This window comes from Coenobita brevimanus, chromosome 92 (genome assembly GCF_032717465.1).
Source record: "Coenobita brevimanus isolate Jiangsu-jjx chromosome 92, ASM3271746v2, whole genome shotgun sequence".
NCBI lineage: Eukaryota > Metazoa > Arthropoda > Malacostraca > Decapoda > Coenobitidae > Coenobita > Coenobita brevimanus.
This window is the reverse complement of record NC_137045.1, coordinates 29,661,686-29,669,185: the sequence shown is the minus strand read 5'-3', so window position 1 is coordinate 29,669,185 and position 7,500 is coordinate 29,661,686.

Below are 7,500 nucleotides of genomic sequence, written 5' to 3'. Positions count from 1 at the left end.
CTGTTTAATTTACTTGTCACTTCTCTGTTTAAATTACACTCCACTTGTATTTTTAAATTACATGCCACGACTCACGTACCACTTCTTTGTTTAAATTATGCGCCACTTGTATGTTTAAGTGACGCGCCACCTCTATGTTTAAGTTATGCCCTATTTCTCTGCTTACCACGCCACTGCTCTGTTTAAATTACGCGCTACGTCTGTCTCAGTTTTAGGTAAAGATCAAAATTAAAGGAATAATGTGCAGGTTTAGCCTAGCAATTGTAGGAAGGTCATTAAGGTGGTGGATTTTAGAGCGCATAAGTTTGAAATCACCACACCGTTGCCACTACCTTTACCGACACTGCCCGTGCCTCAGCACTGTGATGTTTTAAGTTCCAGAGAGCAGAGAGAGAGGTGCATTTGTGGAGTCCTGCATTCACACACTGACAGCACCAATAAAGAAGTCAAAGAGTACCAGGGCGTTGGGAAAAGAAATACTTTAGAATGTACTGAAGGAAATTGATGACCAACAAGGAAATTTAGTAGTGACAGGAAAAGTACACTCTTAACCCGCCCCATCCCGACGTTTTCTGGGCAGTGGTACGCTCCAGTCTCGACATTTTTGGACCTTTTTTTTTTTTGGCTCAAATATCCGCTTTTGGTGAGAAAGATAGAAAATTCATAGAGAAATCGCTCAACTGAGGTTTAAAATACTCGATTTAGGAACGAGTACTTCCTTACCTGATTGGGTTTTCTAACAGGCTGGCACCAAAGAAAACGAGTTCTATGGGAGGGTAACTATTTTATCCACTCATAAACAGTATTTATTTATTTACTTGGTACGAATTTATATGTAGTACAAGAGTATATTGGTTTTCAAACAGTAATATAGGCATTATAAGCATTGTTTCACTCACTAACTCATCACCATTCATGACCTTTTTTTTCCTACATTACCTGATCATCATTTCTGACTGTTTCTTCCTCTAATGCTATGTAAACTTTGTCCTCCACGTTGTCATCGATTGGGGAATCACTCGCCCTGAATGTCTTTATTGGCCAGGTCACTGGTAACAGGTGAATTGCCGAGACAATGGTGTGCAAGGGGGGGGAGAGGTTATGCGGTGTAAGGCAGTGTCCCTGCTTGGCATCTTGTAGAGGAATAGAGGAAGATGTCCCGTGTATATGTGCCAAAAATTACTCGTGAAATCACTCGCGAAAATTGAAAATTGTGCAAATTAGGGACCTTGCAATGTTGGCGTGTTAATTCACATCGCGGGGACATGAGTGCACATCATGTGCGGACGTTATTTCACGTCGCCGGGACGGTGCGGGTTAAGCAGGTAGTTGACATGATAAAGCAGTGGAGTGTGCTATCTAAGGTTCCATTCCACACCACAGCTATTAAATCTGATTTCTTTAATATGGGTAGGAGAAAATTATACACTGAGGTGATTTGGCCATCTGGTGAGGATGGAGAGCAAGAGTCTAACGAGGAGAGTGTTGTGAGTGAGGTGGGGGGAGGAGGGAGGATGGAGAAGACCGAAGATAAGATGGGGGGATGGAGTGGAGAGGTATATGAGAGAGGGGGCGTGAGCTGGCGGGAGGGCAGCGAAAAGGCAGGGCGACGTGGAGGCGAGTTGTTAGTGGCCAGTCCTTACGGGATAAAGGCATCTGGCTATATATAGATAGACAGAGAGTATTGGTTACAAAATTGCCAGTTAATTATGCCAAGCATTTCTTCAGGGATACTGTAAACAAGGAACTAATTATCAAGGAATATAGGTAAAATTCTGAATAGTCTTACTTAGGGCAGCCAAACACCCCCAGAAGGAGCCTATGGAGAGGCGAATAGACTTCTGGTGACAGGGACATAAGTCCACCCGGGCCGCGTGCCCCTATGACACGGAACTCACCTGCTGCCACCATAGCAGGAAAAAGAGACAACCTTCTGGGTGAGCTAACCACCAACAGGATCGGGGTGGAGCTATTACTCTTGCTCCAGTCAGCACCCCTAAGACGGCTGGTAGCTGCTCAACTCTCCTACAGGAGACAGCCTGCAGCCACTCTGCAGGTAATCAGGAGACGGCCGGTAGCCGTTCCTGCCTTTGTCAGGAGATGGTCAGAAGCCGCTCTGAAGGTGCCCTAAAAGAGGTGGCCAGAAGAGATGGCCAGTAGTCGTTCTGGAGGTAATCAGGAGACGGCCAGTAGCCACTCTGAAGGTGCCCTAAAAGAGACGTCCGGTAGCCAATCAACCCTCCGACAGGAGACGGCCGGTAGCTGCTCTGGAGGTACTCGGGAGACAGCCGGTAGCCGCTCCTGCCTTCGTCAGGAGACGGTCAGTAACCACTCCAAAGGTGCCCTGGAGACGGCCGGTAGCCACTCGACCCTCCTACAGGAGATGGCCAGTAGCTGCTCTGGAGGTAATCAGGAGACAGCCAGTAGTCGCTCCCGTCTTTGTCAGGAGACAGCTGGCAGCCACTCCAAAGGTGCCCTCGAGTCGGCCTGCAGCTGCTCCCCTGCATAGGCCATGGCCAGTAGCCGGGCCTTGCGAAGGCCAGTAGTCGCGCCCCTAGAAGGCCATGGCAAGTAGCTGGGTCCTACAAGAGGAGACAGTCGGTAGCCACTCCTCCATCAGGTGCTGACTCCCATCCACGAGACTACTACCCAGAGGTAGGCCCCAGCCTGGAGGACTACTGGAGAGGCCCCATGACCACCACTGAGCTCTTCATATTATAGGTGGTCCCTGAGAGGCCTCACCTGATGGACCCCGATGAAGACCTATGCCGCAGTCCACTCCTGATGGTGTCCCCTAACACTGGAGACTGCAGCCCGCAGGACCTCCAGACTGCTCCCAGGAGCCCCTGGTGGGACATCGCCACACCTCGACGCCAAAGACCATCGTCCTTCATCAGACTGAACGATTCAGGCAGCTGTTTGGTCCCAGCCCGGAGGGCCAGACTCCAGCCCCGAGCCCTGAAAACGTGGGGCCCTTCGTCACCCACAGCACCGGACGAGAGAGGACATCCCTACGCAGGATCCCCTTGCCCCTGAATATCGGAGGCCTACGGTGGAGCTCAGTCCTGTCAGTGTTCAGGCTGAGTTGTTCCGGCCGCCCTTGTACCTGACCATCACCACACCCAGTCCCGATAGTGAGTGACAGTGAGAGCACAGTGAAAGTGATACAGTGAAGCGAGGGCAGAACAGTGAATTACTAGAACACGGGAAGTCAGAAATAAATCCTGTCAGTGTTAGTACAAAAGAAAGGTGGAATAGATTAAGTGACCGTGAGACAGTGAACATGGCCGGGCAGCAAGTAAAGTGTCTGTCTAAGTGAACGAAATACCATCATTGTGACATTGCCTCACGCTGAGATCGAGCAGAGGCTCCCAGTGCCATAGTAATAAATAATAACGTGACAGACAACAGAAGTAGACTGACAACAGTGATTAACAGTGCCACAGCCCCAGTGAACAGAACTCCACCTGATAGATAAAGCCTGTTCTTCCCCAGAGTGACAGTATTTGGTTTCACTGCCCAAGGACTCCTGATCTTAGTTAACGTGCTATTCACTTTACCTGATCTTGTCTCAAATAGTATCCTGCGCGATACCAATATGCACAATTTAGACCTAAGGTTTATGATTGCTCAATAATTACTCTTTTGACATCTACCCGTTCCACTTCTAAAATTTAGCAAAACACGTATGAGGTTGTTGCCTTGAGTTTTTGTGTCCTGCCTCTCCCTTATTTGTGTAAGCACAGGTCTAGAAAGAGAACCCAGCTACACAATAGGCGTTAGAGGGACGGGAAGCCGACCCTAAAACACCTAGCATTACACTGGTGGACAGCGGTGGTTCTTGACCCGGGCATATGAGAGAGGTAATCAGGAAATACCAGCAAAATGACAACCAAACCTCACATACAGTTGCCCAAATTTGACCCCATACAGTATGATGTTCATACATACCTGGCAATTACTAAAGCTTTGCTAGACATCAGGTTCAATGATGACAAGAGAAAAGTCCCAGTTACACTTCTGCTGCTGGGTGAAGCGGCAGCCAATATCGCACCAAAAATTGCCCCGGGGCTCACCTGGCAGAATTTTACGAAGCTCATGATTCAAGCCATCACCCCATCACTAGGTAAAATGGTGGCACTATGCCAATTGGATAGCCTAACTTTTGATGGCAACGTAGATGACACCTTAATCCAGGCTAGACACCTGGTCACCACTGCCTACCCGGAGGCAGATGATGAAACCCGGGAGCAACACACTTTTAATACTCTCCTCGGAGTTCTCCCTAGCATGGTCAAGGAGCATTTTACAATCCATGACCCAACAGGAGACATGGATAAGGATATCCAACTCATACGCCACCTCCTGACCTCCCGGCCCACACCCCAGCAAATCAACGTGGTGAAAAAGTTCCCCACGAACATCCCGGCTCCTCCAGTCAAGCCACATCCGCCTATGTCCTACACCATCCCCACCCCAGCACCCAGCCTGCCTAGGGTGCACCCAACCCACTGGAGCCCCAGTCACAAGGAGAACCCCAACCTCATTCTGGAAAATCCCTTGGAGTTCGCTTGCAGTTCCAGGTGCCCACTGCATGACATTAGGGACCAATTGAAAGCGGCCAGGCACAAAAAAACCACTCCAGGCCGACGTAAAGTCTCCTCCCTAGGGAATGAGAAGCCGGAGGACGAACCCGCACCCACGGAAGATACCAAACCCAGGGAACCAGAGCCAGAGGAAGAAGGCGGCCCCTGGCAGTTGGATTTTTAGGACTGCCCCCGCACCTTCCCATGGTAGCGGGGTCCACTTCCTCCAAATACCGCCCCCCAGTTTACCACAAGATGAAGCTGAATGAGGTGAAAGCCAGACTTCTGGTTGACACGGGAGGGGCCAGATCCTGCCTGTATGGTCACTACTTATCCCGTCATAAGTCGACTTTCGGCCTGCTATTCCCGACGGCTATTCATTTTGTGGATGCGGGGGATGGCCCCCTGCCGATCCGTGGGGAAACTCGGGCCGTGCGCATCGACACCCACCAACCGGTATCGACACACCATAAGTTCAGCATATTTGACTCTTCCTGCCACAACTACGATGGATATCTTGGACTGGACCTGCTATAGAAGCTAGGGGCAACCACTGATTGCTGCAACAGACAGCTTCAGTTCCAGAAATCCCCCTCCCCCCCGGGCCATTTGCACCTGCATGCCCCGGCCCCGGCTGGAAGAATCTATTTCCTTCCCCCCTCCCCCCGATCCCACTCCTCCCCCTCCCCTCCCCTCCCTCCCTCATTCCCCACCACCACCTCCTCCACAGTGACGATCCTCCCCTGCCACGAAGCCTGGGTGCCCCTCAACCCGCCCTTGGGTACATCCATCCTATTCTCCCCACATATGCCAACCGGAACCCTCTCGGCCTGCCTCCTGCCTCCAACCTTCCTTCTCCCTCATCACGCGGCAGTCTGAATTGCCAATCTCTTCCCATCCTCCCTCACCCTCCCTTAAGGGCTCGTCATCGGAGAGATGGAGGAAGCCGAGCCCTGCACCCCCTCCTCCTCCAGCTCCCCTGCCCCCCTGCCCCCCATTCCCAACCATCTCTCCACATACCAATCAGACACCCTCCCTTGCCTCCTGGATTTCCAGGACCTTTTCGCAGAGAAACCTGCCGATATTGGACATATCACCTACCTGGCTCACGAGATCCACATGACAGGCCCACCGATCCAACAGCCATCCTGGCGGAAAAATCCCATGCAGCAGGAAGAGGAAGACTGCCAGGTTCAAGGGATGATCGAGGCCGGAGTCATCTCCCCCTCCACCAGCCCCTGGACCTCCCCGTCCTCGTGAAGAAGAAGGATGGCACAATGCGGTTCTGGATGGATTACCTCCGACTCAATGACGTAACCACCAAGGACGCTACTCCATTCCTGCGGATAGACAACTCCCTAGATCCCCCGTCCGGTGCCTCCTGGTTCTCCACCTTTGACCTCCAGTCAGGGTATTGGCAGGTCCCATAGCGACCGGAAGACAGGCGAAACTACTTTCTCGACCAGCAACGGGAAACATTATGAATTTAATGTCTTACCCTTCGGCCTCTGTAACACCCCCACCACCTTCTCGAGACTAATGGCATCTCTCCTCAGCAGCCTCACCTGGGAGATCTGTCTAGCCTACTTAGACGACGTCATTGTATTTAGCAAGACCTGGGCCAATCACCTTCAGCGAGGTCTTCGCACGGATGCAGCAAGTGGGCCTCAAACTCTGGCCCTCCAAGTGTGTCCTGGCCGTCAGAACCGTATCATTCCTGGGACATGTCATCTCCCAGGCTGGCATATCTCCTGACCCAGACAAGCTCCACACATTGCAGACATCCCCCCACCACAAGATGTCCACAGGATTCGGGCTTTCCTCGGCCTGACGTCCTATTACCAACGTTTCGTGAAGGGGTTCACACACATTGCTAAACCACTCCATGACCTGACCCTGAAGGGAGAACCGTTCATTTGGACAGATGATAGACTAGCCGCCTTCCAACAACTCAAGGACAAAGGATTTGAATGTCATAAAATCAGACTTTACTGATCTACCAGAAGACCCGCCGACATGTCGTAAAAATACCCTCGCTAATACCAATACATCAGTCCTATATGAGACAGCCCTAGCATGTATTCAGTATGGACGATGGGTGTTAGCGCCGAAGTGGTGACATGTAGAGGTGTGCGGTACGTAGGAGGACTACTGGGTCTTGAAATCAGGCTGTGAAGCCTATACCCAGAGTCGGTCACATAAAAAAAAAAAAAAAAAAACTCGTTTCCCCCCCAGTTGTGGCCTTCCCTGACTATTCACTTCCGTTCCAACTCAACACCGATGTCTCCTTGACTCTAGCCCAAGTCAATGAGGGCTGCGAGCGCCTCATCGCCTGTGCCAGCCACACCCTCAACCAGGCGGAAAAAAATTATGCCACCACAAAGAGGGGCTGCCTATGCGTCATCTTGGTACTAGAGCATTTCCGGGCATACCTGTCAGGGACCCAAGTCACCATCATTACTGATCATCAGTCCCTCCACTGGCTGCAGCAGTCTGACACCCACAACGCCCAGCTCATCAGATGGCGCGAGACACTGTAGGAGTTCAACCGTGTAATCTACCGCCCAGGTAAACTCCATACCAACGCAGATGCTCTCTCCCTGTTCCCCATCAGTGCCATACAACCGGAGCCAGATCTCCTCCAACAGTGGCATTGTAAGGAATGACCTCCCTGGATTCCCCAACATCTCTTCAGAAGGCTATATCGCCAGGGCAACCACATGCTCACTCTGTCCGGGCATATCATCCTAGCCTCCCGACACCACACTCGATGCCCTCCAGCACCTGCATACCCCCAACGGAATCCACCTGGGCACAAAAAAACTCCTGCAGGTCTTTAACAAAACTTACAGGTTGCTCAATCCCTCCATCCTAGCCAAGGAGATTAACCAATCCAGCCAGGCGTGCGCCTTGA